At 39.0% G+C, this 13,038-nt stretch overlaps 1 protein-coding gene across 3 annotated transcripts in view; it reads left to right on the top strand.

Annotated features, from left to right (window-relative positions):
* Ralbp1 (ralA binding protein 1) overlaps positions 1-13,038 on the top strand; it is a 60,064-nt gene that overhangs the window by 24,445 nt on the left and 22,581 nt on the right. The window lies entirely within an intron of this gene.

The raw sequence follows: 13,038 nt of genomic DNA, 5'->3' as shown, positions 1-13,038 counted from the left end.
TGTAAAACAGATGAGATATTAGCAGTTATGAGAAACATTCATACAACATTTAACTTTGATACCATATTTTGTATAACAGTCTTCCAGAGTGTACCTTTTAAAATTTGTCCTGGGGATAGTCAGGGTGAAAGGTTGTTACCATAGAGCCATTGGGTGCCATTAAAGGCTGTACAAATACATTTTTGGCCTCAGGACTTATTTAAGGATGTCCTGGCACAAGTTAGAAGAGATTCACCATTGTTCCCAGTATAAGGAAGTCTTTTGAATTAAGTGACCTTTGGGGGGTGGTGTGTGTGTGTGTGTGTATAATTGTTTTGATATATATGGTTGTTTTTCCTTATTATTGAATTAGAACTATTAGAGATGGGGACATGTCTTAATGCCTTGTTTATTTCCCCTTGGCCAGCTCTTGTTGTATTACTTAGTGGGCCATTCATATATTTGAGGTATCCCTTTATCTTTGGTTGTACATTTCTCTCTGAATGTTTAAGACCAAACAGATAGCCAAAATTTAATCAAGGTTTAATTTTGGAAGTCACTAATGGCTCTTCAAAGGAGACTTTAGCAACCCAGGAGTAGCCCTATAAGTTACTGGTGTTTGCTGTCTGTTAGGAGGAGTCAGGGCTCTGCTGGCCAAATAGTTTTCCCTTTGGGAACCCAGGAGAACTGATTGCTCCTCAGTTGTGACTTTCCTGTTTCAGACAGTACACCAACTTTTTGTTTGGGTCTCCATGTCCTCCCTGCTCTTGAAGATAAGTGACTTACCAGGGGACCAGTATAGAAGTGTCCCATCATCTCTAGTGGCCTCATGACCTGGGAGCACAGGCCAAAATATTGGCCCCTTTTGCTCCAATGATTCTAGTTGGCCTTGGCTTTTACATAGATGATTAACACACTTAGAAAGGAAGTTACACTTGCCTGGATGTATGTACATATAGATCACGTTTGATTACTGAAATAGATTTAGTTAAAGAATGGCACCAAGAGCTTAAAGTCATTTTGTCCAACCTTTTAAAATTTGGTTGTCTTGTGGCAGCATCAGCCATATCCAAGGCATAGAAAGTAGGCATGTAGCCTTTAAATATCTAATAGTTACAACTACAGGCAGGACCTGCTATCAGTCTGGAAAATAATACAAATCAATTTATTTACAAACCAATTAATATAATACAAACCAATTAATTTAACCTAGAAATTTTCAGGAAAGGACAAGTAAGACAGTATAAAGTCTTAGCATCTGTGTTTGAAAACATCTTTGATTAGTCCAGATAGTCCTGAGGAAACATTGGAAACAGAACCACAGAGCTTGAAATTATTTCTCTCAGATGAGAGGACCATTGTTTGAGTATGAGGCTGTAGCCTAAAGTAAGGAATATGTCTTAAGAGTTAATTTTGTTATAAGCACTGGACTTGAGATGCTAGAAACAAGACAGTTACTTTACATATAATAGAACAAAATCTAATCTTTATTGAGTCAAAACAGCTAAGCTGTAATACAACCCTTGACAAATCTGTTTAGAAAGAGAAAACACCACTTGACAACCAATGTTTTTAGTTTAATTTTGATAGCAATTGATTTTATGTACCATAGAATTTTTTATTAACATGAAACAATTTTATGTCTTACCCAGACTTAAGATTAATAAAGCTTAGAAAGCTATCCCAATGTATACCTAACAGGAGCATAAAAGTTATAGTGACTGAAATTAAATAACTTAAACCTAAGTGATTTAAACTAGTGATGGCCATTAAGTAGAATTAGCATAAATAAAACGGAAGCTATCTTTAAAGTCATAACATCTTTAGGTATGAGTACCTCATCTTTGGAAATTAAACACTTACACGTGAACCTTTATCTTAAGACTCAGTTTGTCCAGTAGTTAAAACCTTGACAAATAGAGTAACCTAATTTACTTTACTGAAAGTCTTAAAGCCAGTTTTTATAACCCTTAAACTATTACAAATTAGAATCAGTAAGCAGTTAATGAGTGAGGCCTTAACCATAAGACTCAGTTTTTGTACTGGTTAAAGCCTTTGCATCAAGGTAACAGACTTTAGATTTTATCCAATTAGGTGTTTCAATGACCCTGAGCAAGCTTCATTACTGTTATAACATGCTGGTGACATTTGTCCTTTTTTTCATCTCTCTTTCTGGTCCTTTTTTATTCTTGGTTTCCTGATTGGAGCAACTGTTTTAAAGTTCTTATCTGGTTTGGTTATCAATTTTTTATAATTTGTTACAAATATAAGATGTTGGTTGAGTTAAAAATTTATAAGAAGAATTTCCTTCTCCATGGTGTCTGGAGTTACATTAGTATGTTTTCTGATTGTTTTTTTAAGTCTCGGGAGAGAAGTAATGGACAATTTCTGTTCTCCCTGTATTATCTAAATGAGCCCAGTTTTCAAGGAACAGGCTACAGAGACTTTTGGGCTGTCTTGGAAGCCAATTGTCCCATTAGAAACAAAGTGAAGGAAAGTGAAAAGAAGAGTCTAGAGCCAGGTTATGCCCAATCCTGACTGGCATCTTCTCGAAGAAGGGGTAGCATCCATCCGGACCAGATTTGGGAGAAGAAATTAGGGCTTCACAGGAGCTTTCACCCAAATTTCCTTGTTTTCTCCCCAACCAAATGGGGACACATAGTACAGTTTATGTGCCTCTTGGAGCAAGGAAAGTCCAGGAGAAGATACCCATGCTCGGCTTGCCTGGCCAGGTTCTAAGTCCGAGTACCCGCAGCAGTCCCCCAGCCCTGCACATGCCTTCCATCATGGCATTAAAGCAGGGCCATTGGCAAGAAGGGCACAAGTCTGAAGACTTCCTCATTTACTACTGTCTTGACAGCCTATATGCCCTTCTGGGGGAGGGGGTTTCCTGGGACCACTTTCCCTTCTCTGCACTGTGGGAACCTGGGATATGGGTCCCCCCATTTACAAATGTTTCAGAATGGTCTAGGGACTAAAGATCATTTTAAAGGTAATCTTTGATTTTATTACCGTAAATACAGGGATCCTACCCTTTGTTGATATTAGGGGAGGGGGCGACACAGATGACAAATAGCGTGCTAGGGTTTCTGGCCACTGTAAACAAACTTAATGACACATGTGCCATCATGTGCATCTGGTTTACATGGATGCTGGGGAATCGAACCTAGGTCTTTAGGCTTCCTAGGCAAGCACCTTAACTGTTAAGCCATCATTTACTCGATGCCTTTTTTTTTTTTAATCATATGTTTATACCCTGATAGACATTTTAGCTAAGTCTGATGTTTGCTGTATGTAAGGAGTTTGTAACTTTATCAAGTACTTTTACTCAGTTTACCTATCTAACCTTTTTGTCTCCTGAAAAATTTTATGTAACAGATGTTACTTTAGGTGTTCAAAGGAAAAGAACTATAAAGAGAAACAAAGTTACATGCAGTTTGTCATTCCCTTTTCCTTGTCAGAGACAATTGACCATTTTGTCTCTGGACAGGGTCTGGGGGACACATGGCTTAAACTTGCAAGGGATGTGAGATAAAGGGAGTACCATCCCTTTCTCCAGAGTCCACTTTGCCATGCCTTTAAGTAGCATATAACAGTAAGCAAGAGCAAAAGGAAATGACATAGCAAAGAGCTAAGCATCCTGACATTCCTTGTCTTTACTCTGAAGTTGTTTGTTTTCACCGAGGAAACTTATTTTACTCATTTGCAATACATAGCATGATAGGGTTTTGTCTATGTCTAACCTGGTTAGACCTCCAAGAAATGTGAATTTCATGTGTGCTTATGACTTTGTGACCCACCTAGCATAGGACATCACCTGTGTCTAATGTAAGCTGAATGTACATTAAGTCTATGTCCCTATATAAAACTTTTAGAGCATCCTTAAGATGCTCTAAAAAATCCTTAACAGTTGAAAAAAATCTTCAATTTTAGGCATGGTGTTTAGGTTTAGCCTGAAAATTAGCTTTCTGTTCCTTATTAAAGGAATGGATTTTAGGCAAAATTTGGTCTTTTTAGATCTCCTGTATCTTTCCGACATACCCACACCTTCATCCACATACCTTAACATTCTAGCCTGGGCTGACCGGGAATTCATTATGTAGCCTCACAGTGGCCTCGAACTCACAGCCATCCTCCTGCCTCCCGAGTGCTGGGATTAAAGGCATGTGCCACCAAGCCTGGCTCAAAAAGCATTTTAAACAAGTATTCTATGTCCAACGTTGAAAAATTCCTTTCTAATACCTTCAATCATTTCATCTCAATTCATAATTAACCATCTTTATTGTATAAGACTATTAAGAGAAACTACACTAAATTGATTAATCTAATTATACCACTGACAAAGAAACAAGTAGACTAGCTTCAAAGATTTAACCATCTTAATGTTGGAAATTTGTAGAGAAAAAGCCTTAGCAGAAAAACTTAGTTTCCTTAGTATTTATTGTCATCAAATCTCTACCTGACAACCAACCTTGTTTTTTTTTTTTTTATTGACAACTTCCATGATTATAAAACAATATCCCATGGTAATTCCCTCCCTCCCCCCACTTTCCCCTTTGCAACTCCACTCTCCATCATACCCCTTTCCCCTCTCTTTTATTTTGATGTCATCATCTTTTCCTCCTGTTAGGATAGTCTTGTCTAGGTAGTGTCAGGCACTGTGAGGTCATGGATATCCAGGCCATTTTGTGGCTGGAGGAGCACTTTGTAAGGAGTCCTACCCTTCCTTTGGCTCTTCCATTCTTTCCACCACCTCTTCCACAATGGATCCTGAGCCATGGAAGGTGTGATAGAGATGTTTCAGTGCTCTGCACTCCTCTGTCACTTCTTCTCAGCACCATGATGCCTTCTGAATCATCCCAAGGTGACTGCCATCTGAAAAGAGAAGCTTCTGTAACCGCAAGTGAGAGTAGCATTAATATATGGGTATGAACATTAAGAGAAGTGCTTACTGGGCAGTTTTATGAGCATAGTATATATATTTAGTCAGACAGCAGCAGACATTACACCCCCAGGTCTCATGACTACCCCTGTTGTAGGTTTTCAGTATCAGGGATATATTCACTCTCATGGAGCTGGCCTCCAGTCAAATTATAGGGCGGTTGGTTTCCCCATAATGGACATGCCACTATTGCACCCATTGGCTCTAACACACTTGGGAATGCTTTTATTAAGAGTAACTAAGGCAAATTTTTATTATTTATTTATTTATTTTGTTTTAAAACAGTTTTATTAAATAATACTTGGACAATAATTACAAAAGCTTTAAACAGTAATTCCAGGTAGTGAAAGACAATTCCTTTTTTTGTTTATTTTTATTTATTAATTTGAGAACGACAGAGAGAGAAAGAGGCAGAGAGAGAGAGAGAGAGAAAGAGAGAGAGAGAGAGAGAGAATGGGTGCGCCGGGGCTTCCAGCGACTGCAAACGAACTCCAGATGGTGCACCCCTTTGTGCATCTGGTTAACGTGGGTCCTGGGGAATTGAGACTCGAAAAATATTATGTCTTGATACAAAGGAATGATTTACTTTACATGCTCACCATTTGCAACATTAGCCTGTAAGATTGAAACCACTTCCTAGTATGTCTCCAAGGCTGAGTGAACTCCACAGTGATATGCTTTTACATTAATCAGTAGGTCAAAGAAACCATTTTTTTTTTTTTTTTGGTCTTGAGGCAGGCTAGCCTAGAACTCCAGCCAGTTGTCTCCTCCTTTACAAGACATTACACTCTTCAAAATACCTGGCAAATTATGAGCCACTACCTCAGAGAGAATTTTGTTGTTTTCAATAATCCTCTACGTCAATTGAAGTTGATCTAGAACATAAACTCAGTAATTATATTTATGATATCATGTGACAAAGTATGGCTTTGTTTACATGAAATTTTAGCTCACCATATGTTTTAGTTAAATCCAACTTTTAAAAATAAAAAATAAAAAAAAAGTCTGAGCTGGGTGTGTTGGTGCATGCCTTTAATCCCAGCACTTGGGAGGCAGAGGTAGATGGATTTCTGTGAGTTCAAGGCCACCCTGAGACTACAGAGTGAATTCCAGGTCAGCCTGGGCTAGAGTGGAAACCCTACCTCAAAAAAATCAAAACAAAACACGACAAGAAAAAAAAAAACAAACCTTGAGGTAAGTGGAGTGTGGTGGTGCAAACCTTTGGAGGCAGAGGTAGGAGGATCACCTTGAGTTCGAGGCCACCCTGAGACTACATAGTGAATTCCAGGTTAGCCTGGGCTAGAGTGAGATCCTACCTCGAAAAACAAAACAAAACAAACAAAAACAACCAAAAAAACCTTGATGTAAATCAGTTAAAATTATATACTACTTGAAGCCGGCGTGGTGGCGCACGCCTTTAATTCCAGCACTCAGGAGGCAGAGGTAGGAGGATTGCCATGAGTTCAAGGGCACCCTGAGACTCCATAGTGAATTCCAGCTCAGCTTGGGCTAGAGTGAGACCCTACCTCGAAAATAAACAAATAAATAAATAAATTATGTTACTTGTTTTAATCAAGCAATTTAAAAGTTACATGGTTTGAAAATGTGGAGTCAGGCTATCATTAATGAGCCTCCTGTTTCAGCTTCCCAAGTAGCTAGGATAATAGGCCTAACTCATTTTACTGTTCATAATACCTGCATGAATAATTAATTTACAGTTATATAAAGGTATGTTTGTCATAGAGCAATGTGGCAGAAAATCACAGCAGGTAATAAGCACCATCAGGCATGTCTTTTCCATTGTGTTTCTGTAGCTTTTGAGAGAGAGTGGTTACTTTCCACACCCAATTGACATAGCCACAGGCCTCAGCTCCATAGGAGGAAGGAAGCAATGTGGTCAGGACCCAGGCCTGTTAAAAACCCTTTCCAGCCAAGCACTTAGGCTCAGTCTTCCCCTCATTTAGGGGGCCAGAGACACAGTCTGTGGTTGGGGTCTCCTTGCATTCTGGAGCTGAGGTCTGAAATCTCCAATTGAATTGGGTAGAGGCTGTAGCTGCAGGATGGGCAGACCCCAGACCCAGAGCAGGATTTGAGCTCCATCCTTCTGTCCCCTCATCCCTTACAGGTAACCATGTGTCTTGTGGCACAGAGGCTTGTAATGGGTGGAAAAAAACACAACAAACAAACCTAGAAGACATTCAGGTCAGGGGTCTTTGGTTCTGGAGCCTCCATGTGGCCATGAGGCCCCTCCCCCTCAGCTCAGCAGAACCAGCTCCCACAGGACTTCAGCCTTGGGGTCTGATCTCAACCCAGTGGATCTCTCTACAAAAGTTGTTCCCTTAAAAAAGAGCCCTGCCTGGCTTTATGCCAGTTTGGTCTCAGATGATAGCACATTTCAATAGGGCTCCAATCCCAGCAGGGTGGAGCAGGACAGGCCAAGAAGCCATGGCAGAGTTAGGTGGGGGAGAGAGAGAGGGAGGGAGGGAGGGAGGGAGGGAGGGCGGGCGGGCGGGCGGGCGGGCGGGCGGGCACGAGCAAAGTACAAACCACAAATCAGATAAACACACACACACATTACTGACAACTTTTATACTTGTAGACAACAAACCATGGTATTTCCTTCCCCTTCCCCACTTTCCCCTTCATAACTCTGCTCTCCATCATATCCTCTCTGTCTATTAGTCTCTCTTTTAATTTGATGTCATCTTTTTCTCCTATTATGAGGGTTTTGTGTAGGTATTGCTAGGTGCTGTGAGGTCTTAATCAAGGTCAATTTCTGTGCAGACAGTTGTATGTAAGGATTGGTACCTTTCCTATGGCTCTTACATTCTTTCTGTCACCTCTTCTGCAATGGACCCTGAGCCTTGGAGAGTGTGAGATGTTTCAGTGCTGGACACTCTTCCGTCCCTTCTTCTCAGCACTGTGTTGCCTTTTGGGTCATCCCAGTGGTTATCGCCATCTGAAAAGAGAAGCTTTTCTAACCAGAAGTGTGAGTAGCGCTAATATATGAATATGAACATTACATGTAGTGCTTTCACAGCAATTTGGTAAGAGTAATATGTGCATTTATCCAGACAAGACCAGGCTTTATACCCCTAAGGCTCATGACCTCCCCTGCTATAGGCTTATGATTAGGTTTTCAATACCAGGCATGTATTCCCTCCCATAGAGCAGATCTTCAATCTAATTAGAGAGTAGTTGGTTTCCCCCAGAGCAGATATGCCACTATTGCACTTGTTCAGTCATTTGGCCTGTCTGGTCAAATTTGCTAAGGGTTTATCAATCTTGTTTATCCTTTCAAAGAACCAACTCTTTGATAATTCTTTGGATTTTTTTTTTTTTGTTTCTATTTCATTAATTTCTGCCCTAATCTTTATTATTTCTTCTTGTCTACTGATTTTTGGTTTGCTTTGTTCTTCCTTTTCCACCTTTCCTTAAGGTGAAGCATTAAGTTGTTTGTTTGTGAACTCTCTAATTTCTTAATATAGGCACTTAGAGCTGTAAATTTCCCTCTTAGGACTGCCTTCATTGTGTCCCAAGAATTTTGGTGTGTTGTATTATCATCATCATTTGATTCTATGAACTTATTGATTTCCTTTTTTCTTTAATGACCCATTGATCATTCAGTACTGTACTGTTTAATCTCTGTGAATTTCTGTATGCTCTGTAGCTTTTCTTATCACTGATTTGTAGTTTAATCCCATTGTGGTCAGATATATTAGAAGGGATTATTTCAGTTTTACTGTATTTGTTGAGATTTGCTCTGTGTCCTAATATATGGTCTATTTTAGAGAATGTTCCATGTGTTGCTGTGAAAAATATATATTCTGCAGCATTTGGATGGAATGTTGTGTAGATATGTGTTTGGTCCATTTGTTCCATGACATCATTTAATTCAGCTGTCTCTCTATTTATCATTTCCAGGATGACCTGTCAATTGATGAGAGTGGGGTATTGAAGTAACCCACTATAATTGTGTTTGATGTTATCTGTGACCTTAAGTCTAATAGTGTGTGTTTGATGAAACTGGGAGCCCCTCGGTTAGGTGCATATATGTTTAGGATTGTAATGGCCTCCTGTTGGAGTGTTCCTTTAGTCAATATAAAATGACCTTCTTTATCTTTCCTCACTAATGTTGGTTTGAAGTCTATTCTGTCAGATACGAGGATAGCAACCCCTGCTTGTTTCCTAGGCCCATTTGCAAGCCTATGTCTTTTGGTTGGTGCATTGAGGCCATTGATACTAAGATTTTTTTTATTGAAAGTACGCATTTATTCTCGATATTCTTATTTTGTAGTGTTTTCTGTTTTCCCTTTACTCATTTGTTTTAACTGTTCAGAGTGGTTTATTTTTTCCTATTTCCTCCCGTGTGTTTTGCTTTCTCTTCAGCTTGAAGAATTCCTTCAAGTACTTTCTGTACAGCTGGTTTAGTTGTCATAAATTCCTTTAGCCTGTTTTTGTTGTGGAAAAACTCACCCACAGCTAGAAGTTCCCAAGTGATCAGAAAGTGAGCTCAGTTCTTCATTTTTAACACCTAGCATTTTAACCTTAAGAGTCAAAACTTTTCACATAACACACTGGACAAAATGTATGTTCTTTAGATTTGAGCTTCTTCAAATTTATTTTGCACTGTCAGCTTTTTAAAAAACTTTATTTGAGAGAGAAAGTCAGAGAGAGGAAGAGAGGAAATGGGTGTGCCAGGGCCTCCAGCCATTGCAAACGAACCCCAGATGTATGCACCCCTTTGGCATCTGGCTTACATGGGTCCTGGAGATTCAAATTGGGATCCTTTGGTTTTGTAGTCAAATACCTTAACTGTTAAGCCATCTCTCCAGCCCCAGATTTTTTTTTTTTTCTTTTTAATTTTTTGGTTTTTTGAGGTAGGGTCTCACTCTAGCTTAGGCTGACCTGGAATTCACTTTGTAGTCACGGAGTGACCTCAAACTCACAGTGATCCTCCTACTTCTGTCTCTCAAGTGCTGGGATTAAAGGCGTGTGCCACTAAGCCTGACCAATGTCTGCTTCCGAAGGTGATTTTTCTATGTTCTTGTCATCAATTCCTTAATAGTTGTCAACATGTAAATGCATACATTAATATCCATTATGATATAATTGTAGAATTTTATATTTTTAAAGATAACTACATCTGCATGTCTTGCTTCAGGCATATTATTTTAATCTGTGACATTGTTGGAAAGCTGTGTGGGAAAGAAATCATGTAGTCAGTGAATTTCTCTGAGGCACATGTGGGATTCTAATTAAAAGTTTATTTGTTTGGATATGCACCCGGGGGTAGAGGAAAAGCTAAATAAACAATTAGGTCTGATGATGTATAAAGGTTGCTGGGAAAATAGACCCAAATAAAGAGTAAAGTCTCTATTAAGTATAACCTAAACAATGCTAGGAGATTTGAAAGGATTAATTACACAGTAACTAAATTAGATAATAATTGGCCTCTGGGGATGTGCATGAGGACTTATTTTCACACATTTCAATGTGAATCCTTACTTGCATTTATTGGTATTGCCATAAGCCTTAAACATATTATCATGGGAAGAACTTGACTGTTAATAATATGAAACCTTATAAATCTGATCTACTCAGTCTAAAGGATTATTTTTGTCCTTCACCTCATCAATCTAAAGTAAGAATATATTTTAATAACAACTTTCTCCTTTTACTTTAAAAGATTTGTACATTTAAAAAATATTTTATTAAAGCCAGGTATGATGGTACATGCCTTTAATCCCAGCACTCAGGTGGCAGAACTAGGAGTATCGCCATGAGTTTGAGGCCACCCTGCAACTACAGAGTGAATTCCAGGTCAGCCTGGGCTAGAGTGAGACCCTACCTTGAAAAATCAAAAATAAATAAATAATAATAATATTATTTAAGACACATGTGCATGTGTGTATACACCCACCTACCCATCCATCCCAAGGCCTCCTGCCATGCAAACTCCAGACACATATGCCATGCCACTTTGTGCATCTGGCTTTACATGGGTACATGCCATTTTTTTGAGATACATATTTTATAAAAAAATATGTGTGTGTGTATATATATGTGTGTATATATATATGTGTGTGTGTGTGTTTGTATATATATACATATATAAGTATATATATATATATATATATATATATATATATATAGCTTTTTGCAGAGAAACCATGACCTTGTGTGTGAATGCACACCTTTAAAATTGTTTTTAAACATTTATTTATTTGAGAAAGCAAGAGAAAGAGAAAGAGGCAGATGAATAGAAAGAGAATGGGCATGTCAGGGCCTCCAGCTGCTGCAAATGAATTCTAGATGCATGTGCCACCTTGTGCTTGAGGCTTTGCAGACAAGCGCCTTAACCGCTAAGCCATCTCTCCAGCCCTGAATGCACACCTTTAATCCCAGCACTCAAGAGGCAGGAGGATCACTGTAAATTCAAGGCCACCCTGAGACTACATAGTGAATTCTAGGTCAGCCTGGACTAGAGCAAGACACTACCTTGAAAAATTTAAAAAAAACATCAACCAACCAAACAAACAAAAAACCCAACCAAATAAATAAAATTAAATTAAAATTAAAAAAAAGAAAGAAAAGAACAGCAAAATGTATACGTAGGCAGGGATCTGGCCCAATGGGTAGAGTGACTGCCTGACATGCATAAAACCTTGAGTTTGATACCCAGCACCAGCATAAAACTGGGTGGGGTAGCACAGGCTTGTAAATCTAGCACTTGGGATGTGGAGACAGGAAGAGCTGAAGTTCATGGTCATCCTTAGTCACAGGGAATTATAGGCCCTTCAGAGCTGCATGAGACCCTTCTCAAAAAACAAAACAAAAAACCTTCAAAAATTATGCCAGATCAATTCTTATATTAGAAATACGAATTAGTGATTTTTATTCTTTTCTTACTGTTGTATACAGCTGGAATGAACATGTGAACCAGACATAGTTTATAGGAGGAAGGGGCTTATTTCAAGCTTACAGATCCAAGGGGAAGTTCTGTCTATGGTGGAAGAAGTTAGCTCCCATTCATAAATTCAAGCAGAGAGAAAAACTGAAGGAAATAACAAAACTGTATTCTACAGTGGAACAGGCAAACTCTGGTCTCTTCAATCGCACATGAAGGTGCGATCCATCCCTATTTGTGTGGGTTCTGATGAAGTAGGCACATCCAAAGACCCACCTCCTAACTGAAACCACTACTTTGGGGATTAAGTTTCCACATAGGAATTCAAGACAGACATATTTAGACCATAGCATGATTACATATTTCTTTGGAGTAGTTATTTGTTACTGAGTGTTTTATAAACAAAACTCTAACCTAGAATGAAAACTGAATAAAAATGGTAGAAAAGCTGGGCTGTAATCTCAGCACTAGGGAGGCTGAGGTAGGAAGATCACAGTGAGTTTGAGGCCAGCTTGGGCCTACAGAGTGAGTTCCAGATCAGACTGGACTAGAATGAGACTGTACCTGGGAAAAATCAGTAGTAATAATAATAATATAATACAATATAATAAGCCAAGAGAACATCTACATGTATGTGTAACTTTAAAATGCTATAGAAACACTGGGAAGTGAATGACAGAAACTGGCCTTTTGCTGCCAGTATTCCTGCCCTTATGCTACAGTCACTGTTTGTCACTGCTCCGCTTTGGAATCAGTTAAATGAGAGTTCCTTTGTTTCTTTCAATATAACTGTCGTACAACATATCCTAGTGATTACCAACACTTGAACTATCTAATTATCTGCAACATAGAATTACAGTTAGTGATCTGTTGCGTGAATCCTTAAGTATATCATTATGTGAACCATTAGGCATAATTTTAGCTGTTGTAAATTTCAGTAATGATATATATGAACTGCTCCTGTATCATTAAATTGTATTAGTTTTTTTATTGATGGTCATAACTTTAAAATGCTAATATTTGGGGCTGAGGAGATGGCTTGGTGGATGAAGCACTTACTGCACAAGTGTGTGGCCCTGAGACTAGACTCACAGCACCCAGGTCAATTCTGTATGCCTGTAACCCTAGTGCTTTAGAGACAGGCAGGCAAGATCCCTGAGGCAGGCTGGCTGAGCTCTGGGGCCAAGTGAGAGGCCCTGTCTCAGTA

Source organism: Jaculus jaculus, chromosome 2 (genome assembly GCF_020740685.1).
Source record: "Jaculus jaculus isolate mJacJac1 chromosome 2, mJacJac1.mat.Y.cur, whole genome shotgun sequence".
Lineage (NCBI taxonomy): Eukaryota > Metazoa > Chordata > Mammalia > Rodentia > Dipodidae > Jaculus > Jaculus jaculus.
The sequence above is the reverse complement of the archived record's forward strand: the minus strand, read 5'-3'. Positions and strand labels throughout refer to the sequence as shown.